The sequence below is a fragment of the Tribolium madens genome, unplaced genomic scaffold (assembly GCF_015345945.1).
Source record: "Tribolium madens isolate multiple individuals breed KSU strain unplaced genomic scaffold, Tmad_KSU_1.1 Scaffold_91;HRSCAF=231;Tcas5.2_LG7, whole genome shotgun sequence".
NCBI lineage: Eukaryota > Metazoa > Arthropoda > Insecta > Coleoptera > Tenebrionidae > Tribolium > Tribolium madens.
Window position 1 is genome coordinate 2,504,489 of NW_025401063.1, and position 9,064 is coordinate 2,513,552.

Here is a 9,064-nt window from a genome sequence, read left to right on the forward strand (position 1 = left end):
TTTACTTGCTATTGTGAAAATATTTCCTAACAGTTCTATAATAAATTGGACCAAATTTTTCCCTAAGTGTTAAAAATATTGCTAAAAAGTTAAATTCTCAGTTTTTTCTTAGCAACTAAGAAACACATTTACATTTTTTTATTAAAAATTTTTAATTTTATAAAAATTTATTGTTTTATCTTCCGTTTGTTTCGCTTTATTTGCCAAGAAAACAGCACACCCCTCATCGATTAACAACATTTAAAACAAAAGATTAGGGAAATTAATCCCTGTTTTAAACAACACATTTTTCCCTAACTAAACATTACAAAAATCTGCCAATCTTTAACTCCAAACGTTAGAATTTGAAGCAATTGTAATTTTTTATTGCGTCTACAAATTTTTTTTGTAACCTAAAATATTAAAATATTTTAGTATTAAAAGTTAAGATTAAGAATAATTCAATGTTGCTAAAAAAATTGGTTTTTTGGCGCATCCACCATTTTTTCACTCTTTGATAAAGTTAAAATAGAAGATTCATTTTTTTTACTTGCTATTGTGAAAATATTTTCTAACAGTTCTATAATAAAATGGAGCAAATTTTTCTCTAATAAGTGCTAAAAATATTGCTAAAAAGTTAAATTTTCAGTTTTTTTCTTAGCAACCAAGAAACACATTTAGGTATTATTAAAGATTTTTAATTTTATAAAAAAATATTGTTTTATTTTAAGATTATTTCCCGTTTGCTTTCGCTTTATTTGCCAAGAAAACAGCACACCCCTTATCGATTAACAACATTTAAAACAAAAGATTAAGGAAATTAATTACTGTTTTAAACAATACATTTCTCCCTGGCTAAACATTACAAAAATCTGCCAATCTTTAACTCCAAACGTTAGAATTTGAAGCAATTGTAATTTTTTTAATGCGTTTACTGATTTTTTTGTAACCTAAAAGTTAAAATTAAGAGTAATTTAATGTTGCTAAAAAAATTGTTTTTTTGGCGCATCCACCATTTTTTCACTCTTTGATAAAGTTAAAATACTTGCTTACTTGCTATTGAGAAAATATTTTCTAACAGTTCTTTAATAAATTGGAGCAAATTTTTCTCTAATAAGTGTTAGATATTGCTAAAAAGTTAAATTTTCAGTTTTTTTCTTAGCAACTAAGAAACACATTTACATTTTTTATTGAAAATTTCTAATATTGTACAAATTTATTATCTGTTTTGTTTTTCCTTTATTTGCCAAGAAAACAGCACACCCCTCATCAGATAACATTTAAAACAAAGCTTAGGGAGATTGACCCCTGTTTTGTTCAAATAAATTCCTCGCTGTCTATCGAAAAAATCTGTCAACCTGTCTGTATGAAAATGTTTGTTTTCTTTTGACAAACACGCCGCGTATTCATCCTTCCGTCGTAAGATCAAATTTACAAATAGAAATTGAATTTTGGTGCGATGTGGAGCAACAAGCTTAACAGCAGTAAATCTCCAGTTTCATATTTAGACATCTCTTCATTACCCGATCCCTTCCGAGCGCATTTATCACGGAGACAGTTACGTTATGTACCCAAAATAGCAAATTTTCACACTTGGGTCAAAAATAAGAAAGTGCCACGAGCCAATAGTTGGCCTATCGATCAGCAACCTGTGGAAGAAATGGAAATTTATTAGCTGATACCTTCTGTTCTTGATATCCGAGTCAAAAATTTCATTTTGATCGATTTTGTGCGTCAATTAAACGAGCTTTCAATTAAAGAGCGCTTTTAATAATACCGCATGGTCTAGTATACTGGAAACTACTGTAATTAAACGAATACAATTAAAATTTCCAATAATGACTCGCCAAGAATACTTGACACAATAGAGCCAGAAATGGAGCAGTCTGGCAGCTCTCGAATAAATTAAAGAAGTTTCCTGCGTTTTTAATTTCAAATTTCTGTATTAAATACACATTTACATCATCCAGTAATTAAACGTGAACTAGCGATTCGGCCACTAATCCGGGATTATCCCGGAAAGAAGACGCATTTGCATACCAGGCCTAATTAGCACCTTCGAGAGTTGACTCGATTTGGGAAAAAAACCACATGAAAATTTCAAATACCGAATTGGGAACGAATGGTCATAAATCTGGCCAACACCAAACACCCCGGGCGGTACAACGCTCGAGTTTTGATGTGCTGTGAGTTATGTGATGAACTAACTCTTGCAAGTTCCGGATTTGTTCTCTTTGCACCAGAGACTATATCATTCTATATTTTAACCGTGTTGCATAATTATGTGAAAAAATGAGATGAATTGCCCCCAAAACGCTTTTCCACCAATTGCATAAAACATTGATAACATTCGTACCTGTTTGTGGCGATAAATTGGTTTCATAAATTCACAGATGTTAATGTGCTACGAATATTACATTAACAATTATGCTTTCACAATTAATTACACTGTAACCGCGCGAAACAGGATGAGTTTGGTTGAAATTTACATAAATGAGAGCATATTTTTGTAAATAGTTTTCACATTATGTATACACAAAATAAAATATTAATTGGAAAATTAATGAATTCTCAAAAAAAGATTGTAAAATACATTGCATTCTACCATGTGAATAACAAGTATGAAACCAAACGTTTTTAATTTAAACTATTTATATTTTGGATTTTTTGATTGATGAATGATAAAGTACCATAAAAATGTGATGTTTTATTAAGAATAATTTTTTGAGTTTTACAAAATTTTTTATTTTTTTAAATGACTACCCAGTATAAAACCATTTTTCTCGTGAAGGTTTATTTTAATATAATAATTTTTTCAAAAAGTTTTTACATAAATTACAATGTTGGCAAAATAAATTGCATAACTCAAAAACAAAACAAAATTTTGTTCTCAAAATATGATTACATTTTATATATTACTTTAATTTATATTAATTATTATTGTTTGGTGGCAAATGATTTAAAAAAAAACGCCTGATTCCATACTATATATTCACCTTGTAGAGTTTTTCGATTTTTCAGTTTTTTTTTGTATCTAAAACAGTCTTTTAAGAACAAATTTTATCTCACTTTTAGCCGGTTTTTTATTAGTGGTCGTTTTTAGTTAAAATTTAAATGAACTTGTGGTTAAATTTAACACGAAGGTAAGCTGTGGGTAAATTACGATTTTTTGGTCTACAAATTAATTTTGGCTTTATTGTCTACATTGCTTATTAATGTTTGATTATAAAGAAGCACATTTTGGAAGAAATTAACTTTAAAACGTTTTTGGAAATATAATTATATAATAATAAGTAAAAACAAGAAGTTGTTAAAACTTTATATTTTATAACTCCTGTTTAATTAAAGAAATAAAACTATATGTTGTACTTATTTTATGAAAAAACCTATTCCTTTACCATTTTTGTGGAAGCACTTTTACTGTAAACTTTAAGCAAAATTGATAAAAAAATAGTATATTAAAAAACAAGTTTCATAAGACCAGTCTTGAAATACGAATTCAAGTTTAATAAATGAGTTTTATAAAACGATTTTTATATTATTTTTTGTAATTTGTCTCCTTTATGCTGTTACGTAAAAAAATCTCGAGTCTAATTGAAAATTGACAAAATTTTTTTCAGACCTGTTTTAAAACAATAGAAACTTTACTGAATTGAAAATTAACGTTTTCATAAACACTCTACAAAAAATGAACGTGCTTTATGTGGATTGGTTTCTGCAGTTTTTCCTATTTTTTTTAATTATGAATATGAAAGTGTTTTTATGGCTAATGGCCTTAATGCGTCTGTTTTTTTCATGATTCCTGTGACAGTCGAATAGCTTTCTGTGGCTTGAATATGAGCATTGTTTGATAATTTTACTATTAAAAATTTCAAATTATTTTTAAAGGAATCTTTGAGGGTTGTAAAGTTCACAATTTGATCTACCCTGTATTTAAGTGTTTTTTTTTTTTAATGAAAAAATTACATTTGAGAAAAATATTGTCTGGATTTACACATAAACGTTCCAGAGTGTTTCATAAATCGTACCTCAAAGAAAAATGCCAAATAAGTTAAGATACCAGTAATATGAAAAAAATGTTTTGTCAAAAATTTTTGAGTTTTAGTTTTTAAAATTTGACCTTTTTATGTGTATTTTACGTTGTTTTTTCTTGTATATTATGTCTTTAGGAGTAAAAGTGATAGTTTATGTGGCTAAGCTAAACGTTTATTTTTCCGAACGTAGTGAGGCAAATAATTCAGTTGAACCATATAAACTCACTTTTACACCAAATAACATATAGTATTCAGATCGAGAGTAAAAGGCAACACTACAATTAGCAAGTAAATGAACCAAACAATCATGACGCTTTGCAAATAATGACATCACAACAACGCTTATAAACAAACATCACGCGTTTAACTAGTGCAGTTAGTAGTTCAAAATGTCAAATCCTGATGATCTACAAAAAAACAACTTGGTAAACATTAATAACGTCATGGTAAAAGTAAAAACGCTTAGGCGCAAAAGAAAGTATTTACTCTATAGCTGAAAGTCATAAAAGTAGTCACTTTTATGATGTTTTCAGATAAAATTATTTTTCTAACACAAATAAATAAAGTCAAAGGGTTTGCAACTGGTAATTGTAAAGATATGGATAAAAATCCACATTTTTGCAGTCCTAGGGCACTTAGAAATGAAACAAAAATGTTTTTTACTGAAAATCATTCTTTTATCGATTTTTGTGTGTCCGGAATCACCCGGAGTGCCCCGGAATCGTTGTGATTTTTTTGAAATGGAATTTGTGTTTAGCGTGATTGTTGTAATGAATCTGAATAAAAATGTGGAGGATTTGCCCCCAATCGCGTAATGAGCGGCCTTCCATCAGTGGCGGAATAACGACGTCCTTCATTAACGGCTTAGTAGCAGCGAGCACTTACTGCATTTAATGGATTGTTATATTCCCATAACGTGATGTCGTTGAAACCATCATATGATTCAATAACGAGCACTTATTTCTCTCTATTCAGCCTTTTTTGTTTTTCTCGTCGAAATGAAATAGCTCAATTTCCTCTCAGCACTGCAAACTCCCGTTTTTCCTTTTGTTTATCTTAATATTTCAGATTAAGCTGTCAATAGCCGCATCTGGAAGCTTGTCGAAGTTGTCGATAAGAATAAGGGAGAACGAACTCGAACTCAAACTCTCCCCATTTTAATAGACTCTTAATTAGGGCTCCTTTGATGAAACATTTATTTAGGCCGCGATTCTTGCAATTCTTTGTGTATGTGAGAGCGGTTTTAAATGAAATACAGTAAAACCTCCATTAGCGGACACCTCTTGATAACGAACATTTTTGAAGAAACGTAACTAATACATAGAAATATAATGTAAAAAATCCTCTCTACAACGGACCCTCTGATTAGGGGACGCGGACAGTGAAATTTGCCCCAATTATCATAATGTCATATAAATTTACCTCCTACAACGGACAACCGACAGAGCGGTTTACTCTAAAACAAGTAATATAAGATTCAATGATTAAATTAATGAATTGCAGAATACAGAATAAAAGAAAAACTTGTTAGTTAAAGTAACAAACTTCTAAAACGTATTAAAAATAACTTTTGGTTTAAACAAACAAACAAAAATTAACAATGTTTTCAAATAAAAATGTTTTTTTCTATTTTTTTGTAATGCTTTTATAGTCCATAAAATGTAAAAAGATGAATGCTTCGTCCATCAACAGCAGACCTATTGTATCAGAGTAAATTTTTTCAAATTTAGCTAATAAATTATAATGCATGTTTTGCATAGAGATCTGTTACGCAGTACTTACTTTTACTTTGACGAGTACAAAACACCAAATTTAGATTAAAACAATAATTTCACGTAATTTTCAACGTAACATATTTTAAACAGTGTGACTTACACTCCCTTTGATTACAATTTTTTATTGGTAGGTAACCACGTAAATGTGAAGCATTAATCAAGTTATATTTTAAGAACTATAAGGTCAGAATAATTTTGTTTTTGTTATTTTGTTATTTTGAATAAAAGGCGTTTCAATTTTTTTATAATTTTGCTCACCTCCCATTAAGGGATACCTCTTCACAACGGACAATTAAAGATTCCCCATCGGTGTCCGTTGTTGAGAGGTTTTACTGTATTTAAGTTTAAGTTTGTATGGATAATTAGTACATGTAGAAAGTATACTAAGTTTGACATGTGCAAAAGTACGTTGTACAGTATGATGAAAAAAAGACGCCCGTTATAAGTGATCTTTTATTAAAGACGAATTCGAAGACCAAAATTGGATTTGTGCTCTTATCAGTAAGATATAGACTTTCCTTTTTAGAAAAGAGAAATCTATATAATTAACAGTTTTAAAATAATTTCATTGTTAAAGTCTAGATTTTGATACAGTTGACGGTGTCCTTAAAAAAAATGTGTAAAAAGTCTATTGAAATAAACTTTATTGAAGATATTAGGATACCATTTCTTGGCTCCAAAGAAAATTTATCAATGTTGCAACATTGCAAATATCCTAGGATACAGAAAATGTCCAAGTAATATTCAATTATTGGAAACGGTAGCAACAAAAAAATCAATTTTCAATGTTGTTTGTTCTGTGAAATTTGAACGATTAAAGTCAAAAAGGTCTCCTAGATACGAAAAATACCTGAGTGAAATAGTTTTTTAGTAAAAGAAAATTGTGCAATATTGCCGCTTTGTGCTGTTAGACAAACTGTTTAAATTTTAAAAAGAATCTATTTAGACTATTTTTGGAATGATGGTCACAATGTTTCAATAAAAAAAGACGCGCCTGTTTCAATCGTGGGCGCCTTTTTTTCATCACCCTGTATTTATAGCACGAATAAAGTATTATTATTATTATTATTATTATTAAGGCTCGGATTATATGCAAAATGCATATTTGTCATTAAGAGGTATATCAACAAAATTGTAAGTTTTCTATGCATATCTAATGTTTTTTGATTAAAATAAGCCCATTAAAAAATGCATATTTTGCATATTTTATCAACTTGGTGCATATTTTTGGAAATATTGCATATTTGTGCATATTTTCTTCAAATCACTAATTTTAGATTAAAAATTTCAGTTCAAGTTAAAAATTGGACAGTTTAAGAAAAATAATCCGATTACAAAATATTTTAATGAGAAAACAACCGGTAATTCGTAAGCCAAACTCAAAAAATTAGTACCTTGTGTTTCCTTTTTAAATTCGTTTTATACTGGGTGAATATAAAATATTGAACCAAACGGTTTTTTTAAATCATTTGTTTCCAAAAAATAATAATTAATATAAATTAAAGTAATAAAAAAATGATTTTTTAATAACAAAATTTTGTTTTGTTTTTGAGTTATTCGATTTTTGTTGTCTAAATTGCGATATAAGTACATATGTAAAAAAATAATTTAATATAAAGTAGATAGTTGTAATCCCTTAGATCTGGACTTCATGAGAAAAATGTTTTTTTGGTGGGTTACCATTTAAAAAAATTAATATTTTTGTAGAACTCAAAAACAAAAAAAATTGAAAAATATTACTTTTAATAAAACATCACATTTCTATAGAACTGTATAATTCATCAATTAGTTTTTTCAAAAAATAAATACTTTAAGCAAAAAACGTGATGTGATCTGAAAAGTACAGATTTTTTAGAAAGGGTTAATTACTAGGTTATTAAAATGGCTTGTCTCACGCCAAACCAATTTATTTATTCTTTCATTTATCGTGTGCAGTTCAAGATGACGAAAATACAAAGTTTAGTGTATTCGAGGATAAAAATTTATCCCAACTTTGATTTTTTTAATGTTAAAAATTTTGCATATCGATACATGTTTGGCATATATTGGAGCATATTTTTGTGAAAATACGTGCATATATATGCGCATATTTTACGAATTTTTTGTGCATATAATCCGAGCCTTAATTATTATTATAATAGACACTTAATTAGGGCCCCTTTGATGAAACATTTATTTAGGCCGCGATTCTTGCAATTCTTTGTGAATGTGAGAGCGGTTTTAAATGAAATATTACATTAGCGCGGCGCACTTACAACTTTGTCGAGTTTGGCCCCGGCCCAGGTACATAAATATGAAGTTTGTAAAGTGATTCGCGCACCGCAGCGCCGACCTGAAAGAAACAACGCCGCAAAGTAATTCTAATGTAATTTGTTCGTACTCGGAATTATTTTCGTAATTTATCCGAAATTAAATTGCGGCCGTTTTTTCGCTGCGGTAATTTGCATAAGCTGAGGAATAAATCCGGCGGTCCGTCGGTGCATTACAAATAAAATATGACCCGGAGTTGAGAGGCAATGTTGGTTCAGTAACAACAACAAAAGCGTTCGAGCTGTAAACAAGAAACCGTTGTTTGGAGAGACTTGTTTGACAGAGTTAACAGCACAATGCACCTTCGGAGGAGGCGGACGTCGTGCGAACAGGTGTCTACGAGGAAGCACGACACCAAGATAGCAGAGTCGTGTCGAACGCAAATTGATTGGCATTCGGGAAAGGGGGAAATTGGCCGGAAAATATTTACACAATTAACACAAATTTGCTTGGTAGTCCAAGAGTTGGTGAATTATTTTGAAACTAAGAAATTGAGGATTGTTCGGTTAGTGAAGCTAATTAAGTAGACAATGAGAAAAAAAGTTTGTACTTAAAGCTTATAAAATTTCTTACATTACATTACATTTTTTTTGGACTTTCTGTATCTCACATGGTTTTTCAGATATTCGCTTGCAAACTTTAACAAAGTTAAATAATTAACTTAATTCAAACCCACGACAAATTCTCGCTAAATGGGCACACCGAAAAGCAGTATTTTCAACTGAAAATACGTGAAGAAAGGTATGACTTTCAAAACTAGTTGTACAAATAACTATTTTAATTTAAAAATGTTGCTAAATAGAGAATAAACACTAAAAATTTCTATCTTACTTCTGTCCTTCTTTCACACAACTTACATTTTGTAAGTCCCCGAGGGGGAAGTTCAAAACCAACATTAGTTTTATTTTAGGTTTCATCCCCTAGTCGCTAGCCACCCCTACTTTAAAATCTTAAATGGCACCCCCT